Source organism: Arvicanthis niloticus, chromosome 8, assembly GCF_011762505.2.
Source record: "Arvicanthis niloticus isolate mArvNil1 chromosome 8, mArvNil1.pat.X, whole genome shotgun sequence".
Taxonomy (NCBI): domain Eukaryota; kingdom Metazoa; phylum Chordata; class Mammalia; order Rodentia; family Muridae; genus Arvicanthis; species Arvicanthis niloticus.
The window spans coordinates 82,843,315-82,856,337 of record NC_047665.1 but is presented as its reverse complement, the minus strand read 5'-3'; the positions used below and the strand labels follow the sequence as shown (position 1 = coordinate 82,856,337).

General features: G+C 38.9%; 1 long non-coding RNA gene across 1 annotated transcript in view; it reads right to left on the bottom strand.

The window, feature by feature from the left end:
• Positions 1-10,993: 10,993 nt before the first annotated feature.
• LOC143443220 (uncharacterized) overlaps positions 10,994-13,023 on the bottom strand; it is a 33,162-nt gene continuing 31,132 nt past the window's right edge. The window contains exon 3 of the long non-coding RNA XR_013111986.1: positions 10,994-12,535. This is a non-coding gene — a long non-coding RNA (uncharacterized LOC143443220). The remainder of the gene's footprint in view (positions 12,536-13,023) is intronic.

Sequence of the window (13,023 nt, the reverse complement as noted above, 5' to 3'; positions counted from 1 at the left end):
AGCAGTAGCTCTAAGCACTGATCCTTTGTGGCTGAAGATGCTTTTTGCAATCCATGCTCCTGTCCTTATGCTGAGCCTATCAGCTCAGCCCAAGCTATTTTCCAGTTCCTTGGTGTTCTCTATCCTTGAAACCAAGTTCATCCTTCTCTAAGTTTAGGGCTGTTGGGCTACTTCTTTGGCTGGGAGTTTTGTACTTTGTAGGCAGCCACATTGCCTCTTTTCTCTGAGCTACAGACTAATGAGAATGGGAGAGGCCATTTATCATTTTAATAAGATCTCTACATTCAGATATTAGAGACCTCTACTTTATTGGTACTTGGGGATAGAATACTAAGGAAATCATTACATCGTTTAGTTGATGGGTTCTGCTAAAGCTGTTCATGTAAGCCACAGAGAGCTTAAGTCAATCATCCCTGACATCCTCTCCCTCTTGGCAACTCTCCCTGTAGTTGTGATATGCCTCTTGTTATATCCTCAGCACAGTACCCTCAGCTGTGAATATTGATGTTTTAAAAGTATAAGTGTTGGGGACACAGAAACCCAGGAGGTCTCATTATACTTGCTCCTAAGTTTTGTAGTCAATCTGCTATCTTCCTGTCCCACGATGCTGCAGCTAAAGAAATCAGCCCACTGCACCAGGTAATGTGATCTCCATAAGTGTTGGAAAGATACCTCTAAACAACCATTTAGCAAGAGTCATAAGCTTCTGAGGCTTCCAAGATTGGCCCAGGGGACAAGGCATTGTGAGGGTAGTAGCTAGTGTCTTCAGAACCTTAACCATAATAGTGCCTCTGTGGAGATGCAGATCAACTCACTTTAAGATCTCTCTTACTCAGCAAGTGAGGTACCAGTGATAGGATGAAGTTCAGGAGTCATGTTCTAGTATCTGTGTTGCCATATATCAAACATCTCCCTCCTCTATAACATTGAACAGCATTTTGCCTTCTTGACTCTGGTTTTTGCATTGGGATCCCCAAATTATTATTACTAAACAAAGGGGTACCTGAATATTACACTGTCACTCAAGTCTCTCTCACTCAAGATCAAGGTTCCAAGAATATTCTCTCTACCTTAGTGTTTTCACTCTATAATCTTTATTGGTGTGATCTCTTTGGCCTCCCAGGACTGACCAATCCTGCCATTCTACACTGGAATGCATTCTAAACTCATTGTGTATTTGATTCTCCAATAAGCTAACTGTAAACTTAATTAGTACAGATAATATGATTTCCACTTCAGCTGACATGAGGACACGTCTGGGCATCACTGAAGGTCTTCCTGCTGCTTCTATGATTCACAATGGTAGTTCATATACCATACAATGGGATTTCTGGTCTCAATTAATTCAAGCCTTGCAGTAGCTCTGCTCTTAGACAATACCCATGTTTTCACAGAGAAGGGACACAGAGTGTTTCTGAACTAAACTGCCCCCCTAAGATTTATGTTAGTGGATGATGGAAAGAGCTGCACCATACCATGTGACTCCAGGATGTGAGCCCCATACTGCTCTGCTCTATGGAAAATGACCATTGAGCCTGGCTGCTCTCTGATCCTATGGTTCTTGATCTGGTTATTACACTTCTCACTGACAACCACTCTTACCCCTGCTTGTTGGGAAGAAGCTAGCTTTACTTTATACTTTCTAGGGCCTTGAGTATGGTTTGACTCTTCAGATCCACACCCCAAACCGTCATGCTTCACCTATAGACTTAGGCCTCTATTCCATGCTTTAGTTTTATCCCTTTAACTGGATCTTCCCAAAGGCATTTCTTTCAAAGACATCTTTCCAGAAAGGATCAATAAAATAATAAGAACTACACTGTAGCACCAACAACAGACTTCTTGATCAAGTTCTAGTCCGACTTTTGAAGCCTGTTTTCAGGTAGGACTGTATGTGACTTTTTGCCTTTCCTTAACTAGCACTTTTTGGTGTTAAGAATCTTGATTAGTAATGATATCCTTCACATTTGGCTGGTTTAGTAAGAATCCTATATTAACTCATTTTCTGTCTGTTATGTACGTATTCTAACAAATACCTGAGATAAATGAACGTGTAATCAGAAAAGGGATACTTTGGCTTTCAGTTTTAGAGGTCTTATTTTATGTTAGATTGGTCCAAATGCTTTGCTTACCAAATGGTAAGACAGTCATCTGGAAGCAGAAGGTGGAACATAGTGATGGGAGAAGGAGGAGTCATTGACCCACAGTTTCATTTGAGAGAATAAAACCAATAATCTGATGACCTCACCAAAGTTTCCACCTCCTGACATTTTAATGAACTTCCAAAATTGCTGCCTTAGGACTTTAATATAGAAATCTTTTGGAGACACCTAAGATGTTTCATATTAATTAATTAATTAATTAATTAATCTTTGACTGCTCAACTGACTGTACACTCACATGCCAGAAGAGGGCAACAGATGTCCTTATCGATGGTCATCAGCCACCATGTGGTTGCTGGGAATTGAACTCAGGACCTCTGGAAGAACAAAGAGTATTCTTAACCACTGAGCCATCTCAGCAGCCCGACATCTAATGTGTTTACTATACTGGTTCTCACTAGATTATTAAAGCCATAATTCCTCAGCCTTTGAGATATTTATTATTATAAGTTTTCTTATTTATTTATTTATTTATTTATTTATTCATCAAAACACTGTTCTCTCTTCTGGTCCCTCCCTCACTGAGTCTCTTTCCCACATTTCTCCTCCTCTTCGTCTTTGAGAGGATAGGAATCCTCTGGTTGTCCCTTCCCTACCCATTGAGTTGCCTGTCTGCTACATATGTAGCTTGGGGCCCTCTTTCCAGCTCATGTATGTTCTTGATTGGTGACTCGGATTCTGAGAGTTCCCAGGGATTCAGGTTTGTTGACTCTGTTAGTGTTCCTGTGGCGTTTACATTTACTTCTGAGCTTTTGATACTTCCCCAAACTCTTCTATAGGTGTCTCTACCCTACATCTACTGTCTGGTGGTGGGTATCTGCTTCTGTTTTTGTCCACTGCTCGGTCATAGCTACTCAAAGGACAGTTACGCTAAGCTCCTGTCTGCAAGAAATTAGTCTGGCGGTTTCTCAGAAAATTGGAAATAAGTTTACCTGAAGACTCAACTATACCACTCCTGGGCATATACCCAAAAGATGCCCACCATCTCAAGCACACATGCTCTATTATATTTGTAGCAGACTTATTCATAATAGTAGAAAACCTGGAAACAATCCAGATGTCCCTCAAGCAAAGAATGGATACAGAATATGTGGTTTATTTTCTCTGTGAAATACTATTCAGCAATTGAAAACAAGGATATCATGAATTTTACAGGCACAAATGGATGAAACTACAAAATGTCATCCTGAGTAAGGTAACCCAGACTTAAAAGGACATGTACGGTATGTGCTCATGTCCTTTGAGTTTCTATTAAATTTTCCTAGTCATTTTTATCCATTGATCCCCAATGTTCATTGTTTTTAATTCCTGGGCTATCTTTGCTGTTTTTAGAGTTGAGCTGATTTTTATTCTGAAGTCTCTCTCTTGTTGTAGTAGGTCCAATGAATATTACCAAACATCAAAAATAAAGACATTCACAGTAACAGGGGATTTGATTTTTCACTTCTTTTCATAGATTAAAACAACTTTCTTACATTACTTATTGATGCATAATAGTATATAAATATCCACAGAACCTGGCTTATTTTCATGAGCTGAATATATCTGCTCCTCCAGAGCAAAGATCAAAATGAAACTAGCACACTTCTCAATGTTGAATTGCTTTCAAGACCAAGAAATTCAACCTCAAATAATAATTCAGATTGAAAGAAAGTGTCTCATAGACACCAGTTTAACCAGTCCTAGCCATACTATTGATACACACTGTTCCTACCATCATCGACTGAACTGTTTGTCCTGTTGTATATGGTTAATTATTATGTCAGCAGCATGTGGAAGTCATTAGAAATAGAGGTCAGTTGTCTTCATAAATTAACAAAATGCTCCTTGTGATATTTCTATATTTAAATTACAGATGCTTTTTAATTAAAATGTTTGTCTTCATGAGTAGTCTATAAAGGCCAGGAAGATTATGAGAACTACAGTTATCATTGCTATGAATGAAAGACCCATCCCATGTCAGGCACTGGCCTAGTGATGACATATGTCACACAGTGAATGTATTTCATTGAAGTCTCTGAGTTAAAGAAACTTACTGTTGCCATACACCTAAGAGGGGTTTGGGTGAGTTCCAGAACAAAGTCTGACCATGAAGTCAGCCATATTTAAATTGTGCCTCTCAGAAACAGAAATTTCTCCTAAAATATTATTTCCTAATAGAGATCAGATTAGGTTTTCCTAACATGAGGTGTAAGCATCATGATTCTTCTTGAAAATGTCCCCATATAGTCTTTCTGGAAAGAGATATGGGTAGAAGTTTGAGGGTTTGCAAGTATCTGAATAACTTGCATCTCCTAAATTTATATTTGAGATCTTTATCCTCAACACAATAGTATTAGAAGACAGGAGCTTTGGAAGGCGATATGCTCGTGAAGACAGAGGTCAAAGGGTAATGATTAGTTCTCTTCTAACAAAGGTTCTCATACACCCACCCTTTCATTACAAATAACAGGAAGGTATCTTTTGTGTAACACGCAAAGATGCTCATGAGAGATCAAATCTTGGGGCTATGATCTTGGGCTTCTATCCTTCAGATTACGTCTGTTCTTATAAATGCTCACTCTATGGTACTCTGTCACATCATTTGGACTACACATGCACAGGTGGGTGTCCCATTCCATTCTATGTTTAATTTTTCCATAAAATCCAGAATCTTTAAAATCTTTCTCTATTTATTAATAAATTTCTTCTGAATACACCAAACTGGTGCCACAGGAGCAGCAAAGGACTTCATGTAGTCTACTATGTGAAGCATGTCTCACTTCTTATGAGAGCCCATGGAGCAAGCCAGGATTTAAAGTCACCTTCATAGTCAGTGACTGTCTCTGTGAATTTCATTTAGCCTGGCCCATTCAGAGATTCTCTCTCAAGGCCCCTATTCAAAAAAGACCACATTAATTGAGATCCTCTGAGCCCTTAGTTCTATGACTGCCATTAACTCAATCTAAATTAAAGATTTTGCGCGTGCGCGCGCACACACACACACACACACACACACACACACACACACACACACACGTTATCAAAGGGCTGAGAAACAAACTAGAAGTTGGCTCAACTTCAGTAATGTAGGGTCCCTTAATTTAGAAGTTTAGTTGCTTCAAATGCTATTTTTATCTTTCCATTATATGTTTTGAAAAGATTTGCCAAATACACTTAGAGAATAAATGATATAATAAGAACCTTTCAACAGTTTAACAGAATGTCACCATTAAGTTGGTTAGGCATATGATTTTGTCTTGTTCTACCCTTTTGTCTTTATTAGGCTTCAGTTATCATTCTGCAGTCTTTTACTGAACAGTATTTATTTTCATGCTTAAAACAAAATATATAGACACAGATTTTAAATGTTAAGTAGAAAATTTCATGAGATAATTGAAATTAATGATAATTGAAATAAGTATAATGACTAGAAAAGCTAATACCAATACTTGGAGCAATCAATTTAGCATCGATTTCTGGATGTAAGTGTCCTGGCAGTAATGAAGATATTCTGTGTTTCTCTTGTTGACTATCATATTATTTAAAGAATGTTGTCCATTAATTAAATTTCTCTAGGAATGTCATGTTGAGAAAATAGTGAGGCTCTCATGCCAGCCAAGTTCAAGGGTTGTGTCAAACTGTCAGATCACTTTGCAGTTAGATCCAAACAGAGCCAAAGGTAGTGGCTGCAAGCACATCCTGACCAGAGATGCTTAGCTGTGAACACTTCTAGCTCTCTATTCAAACCTGGATCTCATGACTCAGAAATTTTACTTGATGAGTTGATGCGACCACTTTGTTTCTCCTCAGTTTTGTTTTTTTTTTTTTTTTTTTTAAAATATTTTGAGCAGGGCAGTAGTAGCATACACTTTAATCGAAGCACTTGGGTGGCAGAAAGGCCAGCCTGGTCTACAAAGTAAGTCTTCAAGACAGCCAGGGCTACACAGAGAGAAGCCCTGTGTATAAAAGAAAAACAAAATAAAATTTATTTTGAAAATTTTATATATGACTACTATATACATCATTTCTACCTCTCTGTCTCTTTTCCAATTTCTCCCGTGCCTTCTCCAACTCACTTTAAAATTGGTAATTTCTTCTATACTTAATCTATGAATATAAGGAAGTTAGAAGTTGTATTGTTTTGGAAAAATGGCCTTATACCCTAGGGCCCATGATTTTACCTGCTGTAAATAGCTGGCACATTACAATACCAGGCATGGATGCCTTCCCATTGTGTGGGCCTTAAGTCCATTTATATATCTGTTGGTTACTGCAATGATATATGAGCCACTGTTGCATTGTATTATATGACTCATTTGTTGTAGTTCTCAGGCTTTACATCTGGGCAGGACTGTTGATGGCTTTATCCATTTGGTAGCTTTCATAGTACTTCCAACATTATGGGAGATAGTCCTTTGGGAAGGGAGAAAGCCTTCAAGGCAGTCCCAGCTCAATTTCAAGTCCTATTTCCAAATTATATAGTATTCAGGAACGGGGAGGCAACCAAAAGCAATAGCAGTAGCCGATATTGCTTTAGGAGTATCTTGAGAGGTTTTACATGCATGGGACTTGGGATTTTGTTAGTCTATAGTTATTGAAGGAAACATTAGCAATCCAAATATATTTTATTTAACTGTATATATTTATACCTTAAATGTGTACATTTAAGTTGTATATATGCACATAACACACATAACCTTCCCCCCACGTGAGTAAACATACAAGTACAACTTGTTCAGTCTGTAAAATGTTATTTGCATGTCATTATCACAATTGCCTAAACATGACAACAACAGTAGACATACTAAGAAAACCCTATACACAGAGCTACAGAAACTAAGGCATGGTGAGATCAGAAGAAGCAGTCTTCCCCAGAGAAGAACATATGTATTTGTTATCCCCACCAAATTGTCAGCCCTATACTTTAAGAAAATGTAAACACATTGTTCTAGGCTTTATCAAGCATCCTTGGTGTTATGTTTCTTCACTCCTGCCCTCACATCCTTCTTCTCAGAATCCACCTTTCTTTTTCCCATCCTGTTATCCTCCTTACTAGAACTCTTTTTTCCCACCTCCCTACAGTCCCTTTTTACTTTTCGGGTATGTGGATTTACTTTATGTGAAATACTCACATGTAAAGGTTTGGAACCAGAGTTAACAAATAAAAAAGAACATGCACATTTTTCTTTCTGAGCCTGGGTTATTTTATTCTTTATATTTTGTATCTCCATCCATTTAACTGAAAGTCTCATAATTACTTTTTTTACAGCTGAATAGAAATCTATTGTGAATATGTATCACATTTATCATCCATTTATCTTTGAAGGATATTAAGGTTGTTTCCATTATTGTGGACAGAATGGGATGACTACGGCTGATCAATTATCTGTGGAGTAGGATGCCAAGTCTTTTGGGCATATACTCAGACGTGGTATAGTTAGATCATATAACTATTTTAGATTTTGAGAACTCTCCACACTAACTTTCAGGGTGACTGCATCAGGTTACTGTCCCACCAACAGTTAATGGTGCTCCCTTTCCCCCACACTCTATCCAACTTCACTGCAGGTTGTTTTGTTGATCTTAGCCATTCTGACTGGAGAAAGATGAGATAGCAAAAAAGTTTTAATTTGCCTTTCTCTAATTGCTAAGGCTGTTGATCATTGTTAAAAAAATTTTAGGTTTTTTTTTTTTTTAAAAAACTATCTTCTCAGATTCATAGTTCACTTTGAATTAATTGGGCCATTTGTTTTCCCGACTCTTTGTTTTTTTGGATTCTTGTATATTCTGGATATTAATTGTATATCAGACATATAGCTGGAAAAGATTCTCTCTCATCTTCTAGATTGATTTCTTCCTTTGCTGTTACCGAAGTTTTTAGTTTTATGAAACCCCATTTGTCAATTGTGGGCTTTAACTTATGAGCTAATGGAGTTCTGTACACAAAGTTCTTTGATGGACCTATATTTTGCAGGGTACTGACTGTGTTTTCTTTTTAGCTTTGTTACTCTTAATATTGTCACACTGAATACATATCCTTGCCTCTCTTCTCATTTTTACTTGTGGATTTATTTGGTTTATTGGAGACAGGGTGGCTGAGTTACAGGGAGAAAGATCAGATAGGGGCAGGTCATGGTGTGATATCTCCCAACTTTACTCTCTAAACTCAAGATAAAAGAAAAAAAAAACAAGATGAGTGATAGAACAACAAGATTTATCTATGGAAGGCCCTGTCCACAGGGAACATCTCATGAACCATTTCATACAATAGGATCCAGAAGAGTGATTTTTTTTCACAGTCTAACTTGTTTGTCAATACCTGAGCCTGTGTTTACTGACTTAGAGAAAATTCTTAGGTCTGGGGTTCATATCTTTGGTGAAGAAGTGCTCAAGGACCAGGGTAGTAAGGACATTAGTGAAGGCAAACAGGGAAGAAATGGGTGGGATCTCTGTAGAGGGCTTACTTGTCTGTGCTGAGGGCACACCTATGGCATAAGACACATATCAGCATCTTATAGCACCAAAGTAGACAAGAAGAGAATTAACCTACATGACTATCTCCTGTAGGTAGAGGGTTTCACCTCTTGGCTTTTTTTAGCATAAAAAAATTACGGGCATTTATCAGAGTGCCCAGCTCCACTAGGTCTTAAATCCACCCATAAGATGACTGTGAGTTCAGGTTCTATCAGGAGCCAGTGCCCATGAAAGGCTGATTTATATTTTTGTAGAGAGGCTGGGGAGGTTACAATTACCTGGAAAATGTTTTAGAAGGAGACAGTACAAAAGTTTTGAATGGTTCCTAGAAGATGTCTGAGTTCTACTGAAGAAGACCATAGCTATGGTCCAGCTCAGTACCCAGAGGACTTGACAACTGATGAAAGCCTGACCACAGCCAGAGGAGGTGTAGGCAGGCACTTCTGTGGATGGATGTTCAATGCATTGATTAACATTGTGTGTCAGCTTGACAGAATCTATAATCATCAAAGAGATAAAACTTCCATTTGAAGGGTTATTTTAATAACGTTAATTGAGATGAGATGACCTACTCAAAACATGGGCAGTGACTTTCCTTGTTTTGTCCTATTCTGAATATAAAGGAGAAAGATGTTGATTAGGAACATTCATTGCCCTCTGTTTCCTGACAACAGATGCACTGTGCCTAGATACATCAAGAGCTGCATCAATTGTCTTATGGCACTGCTTGCCATGATGAACTGCAAGTCTAAATAAACCCCTTATTCCTTAAGTGGTTTCTGATAAATGTAACTAATACATTCAGTAGCCCAAGTAGGAGAGCTTCATTCCCTTTCCACTGTACACAGGGGAGACAGTCATAGCCTGGAAATTCTAAAACTCAAATGCTCAAATTTTCAATTGCTCAATTGCTCAAATGGACCTTTGGGAAGATCAAGGGACTTTTCAGCACATGTACCTGCCTTCTGGTGTTTTTTTTCTAGTTGATTATTAAAAGAAACATAAGACCTCTTGAATGAGGAAGGAGATTGCTTATGTCAGAGAAAATTAACAATTTCCTATGATAAGCAGCCAATTCATAGTTGACTGACTGTAAACAAGGGTATGGCTAAATCTCTGGGAACAATGGCAGGACTCTGTTTTCCATACACTTGAAATAGCAAAAGCAGGTTAGAGAGGCTTGTTCCTACCCTGTTGACATAGCTCAAGGGGTATAGACTTGCCAAGTTGAAAACATTCTAAAGCATGTACCATCCCTGGAGGCTGGGTACCTGTAGGCCCATAGTATCTTCTCATGGTTGGCTAGTGGCTAGGCCAAATTCTCATTTGATTTATGTTCACTTTCTGCCATTTATAACCCAATTTAAGGTGAGGAGACCTACCAAAGGGTACTTATCTAAAAACATCCATTCTCCAGTACAACCATATCTATCTTGTGAGGTCATACTCATATCCTTGCTTAAAGGGGAAAGTTATTGTGTTGCTTTGTTATCAACTTAGAAGTAACTGGGTTGATGTTATTGACTTTCATGTTTTAACATGGTAGCCTTAACCATCTTGATTACAGTATCCAAAATGCCTCATTGCTCCAATTTGCCATCACTGGAAGTGGCCCAAACCTTGTCAATTATTCTGTTCAAGGTCACACATCTGGGGTTTGGATTCTGGGTACAGTAGAGGGCTGACTTAGAGGTGAAGTATAGGACTGCACACGAGTAAGATTTAATAGGGTCTACCTTGAGAAGTGAGAGCAGAGGCCATTCTTTCTCCATACAGCTATCCATTTTAGTCAGAGACTTTGGGGGGAATTTTCTATTTTTCCTTAGCTCAAAGCATTTCTGAGGTTAACAACTCACTGTGTACTTTAACTGTTGTTGGGGACCGCACTAGCCCCACGTTGGGTGCCAAAATAATGTTGCAGCCCAGGCAAAATGTTGAGGCCCGGGCCGACCCACGTTTGGGCAGCCACTGTATGCTGGCCCAAGCTGCCGCTCCGGTCTTTAGGTCGGGGGTTCAGCAAGAGCGAGGGTGAGGCCAGATTTTACCTAATGTCTGAGATTCGTCTCTGATGATCCCTCTATAGTCTCTGATCTCTGGTTCTGTCTTCTATCGTCTTAATTCTGATCTGTTCTGTCTCTGCCTTTTATATGTCTCACTTCTAAGCCACGCCTCTAAGTTACATCTTTAATCATGCCCTTAGGTCTTGTCTCTAATTCTGATCTCTATACTTCTAAGTCACACACCTTTAATCTCACACACCTTTAATCTCACACACCTTTAATCTCAAGGTATCTAAACCAAGATTATCCGAGTGTTCTCAGCTGTTGTAGGCTATTGTAATCCAAGTCTCATGTCAGGGTATATGGCTCAAGATGGCTGCAAAGCTGATAGCCGCTTTCTGTTAAAAGTCGGCCCCCAACAAACTGTGAGGTTTGTGGCTGGCTGTGCTGTTTCTCCATGTCTATTCTCTTCTAAGTAGGATGCTTCTAATTTTCTAACTAAGCACATCCAGTATCACCTCTGCTGATGTCCTTTCATGCTTGCCTCACTTAAAATGCAGCTTTTCTCCTGCAGGAACACCTGCAGATGCAGGGTGAGCCTGAGGGAGGCCTCAGGATAGTAAAAGTGAGAGGTCTGATGGCCTGCACTAGGACTGATATTGATGGCTGGTTCACTGAATCAGACACTTCTCATGTGTAGTTCTGGGGTATGTGTGTGTGTGTGTGTGTGTGTGTGTGTGTGTGTGTGTGTAAAAGAGAGAGAAACAGGTTTCTTACTCAGTTCAAAGTTGATTTCTTTGTATCTGGCATCCAAATTGAGTGATGCTTCTAGCATCCCATCTAGTTACTGTGGGCACTCAAAAATCATGACACTAGTTCTGTTCATCTAGTTATCTATCTCTGAGCTCTCCCTGACCAATAACTCATAATCACTTTTTTAAACATCATCCAAATTTTAGGTACCACTCCACACAGTTCTGGGTTTAATGGTGTTGAGTAATTCTCACTGCCTAGCTGGCTTCTGGTTCAATCATGTCCTTCCTAGTTCCTCTGAACATTGCCTTCCATACTTCTTACATCTATATGTCATTTGTGCAGTCAAATACTTCAGTATGATGATATTTTCCTTCTGCAGAGAATCTCCAGGGCTGTGTCCTGCATCCACAACAGGACCAGCACTGGTTTTCAGAGGGTTTGTGCTGCCCCCACTGGGATAGAACCACTACTGACTTGACATGAGATATTCCTCAATATGGGACACTAGTTGACTCAGAACAATGTGAAATGAGTAAAATAAAAGGTAATAGACAGAACATGATTCATAGGTCAGATGCCATTTCAGTAGATTAGAGATACAAACCATGTTAGAAAAGCTGTACATGCTCTAGAGAAGTGGTTCTTTCATAGGGGCTACAAATTAATTATCTTGTATGTAATATACTTACATTAAAAATCACAACACCGGCAAAATTATAGTTATGAACTAGCAACAAGATTATTTTATGATTGATGGTAACCACAAAATGAGAAACTGTATTAAAAGGTTTCCAACATTGAGAAGGTTAAGAACTATTGCTCTAGGCTATACATGTGCCTAAATATTTGTGGTTCCTTAATTCCATTGTCAAACACATGTCAATAGCTCTTCTTGGAAGATTCAGGAAAATAATTATGGACACCCTGAGGAAGAAAGATATGTGACACAAAGTCAAGGACAGCATGATTTCCACATAGCAGAGCTCCCCATTCCAGACACTGAAGGGCATGGTCAGCTCTATTTCCTATTTCTGAGGATCAAGGAAATTGAAATGTGAACTGATGGATGGTTGTCATGCAACATCTTCCACCCTTCATCACCAGGTGGCTTTTTAGTTCTCCAGCTTCCAAGTCATAAAACTCTCTATGAATCTCCATACCCTACAAAGACAAGAGTATCCATTGTGTATGATACCCGATAATAAACACATTCATCTTCTCAGAGCATCTGTGATGGCCAGACTCGAATGTCAGCCTGATCAACCTGGTATAAGGGAACCTCAAGTGAAGAACTGCCTCCATTAGATTGGTCTTTGTCCATGTCTATGGGAACATTTTCATGTGTGCTAGTTGTTGTAGGATGTCTACCATGGGCAGTTTAATTTTTAGATTGTGGGGCCTGAGTTATACAGGAATGATAATTGAATATGGATCTGGGAGAAAACCAGTAGGCAGGATGCATCAAAGTTCTTGACTCTAGATTCCTGTCTGGAGTATATGACCTGGATTCCCTCGATGGTGATATGTTACATAAACATATTACTCCCCAAATTTCTTTTGGTTATGTTATTTACCATAACAACAGAAAGAAAACTAGAACTAAATCACAATCTAGGAAGGGAGATATTTTCTGATAAATGTTTAAAATG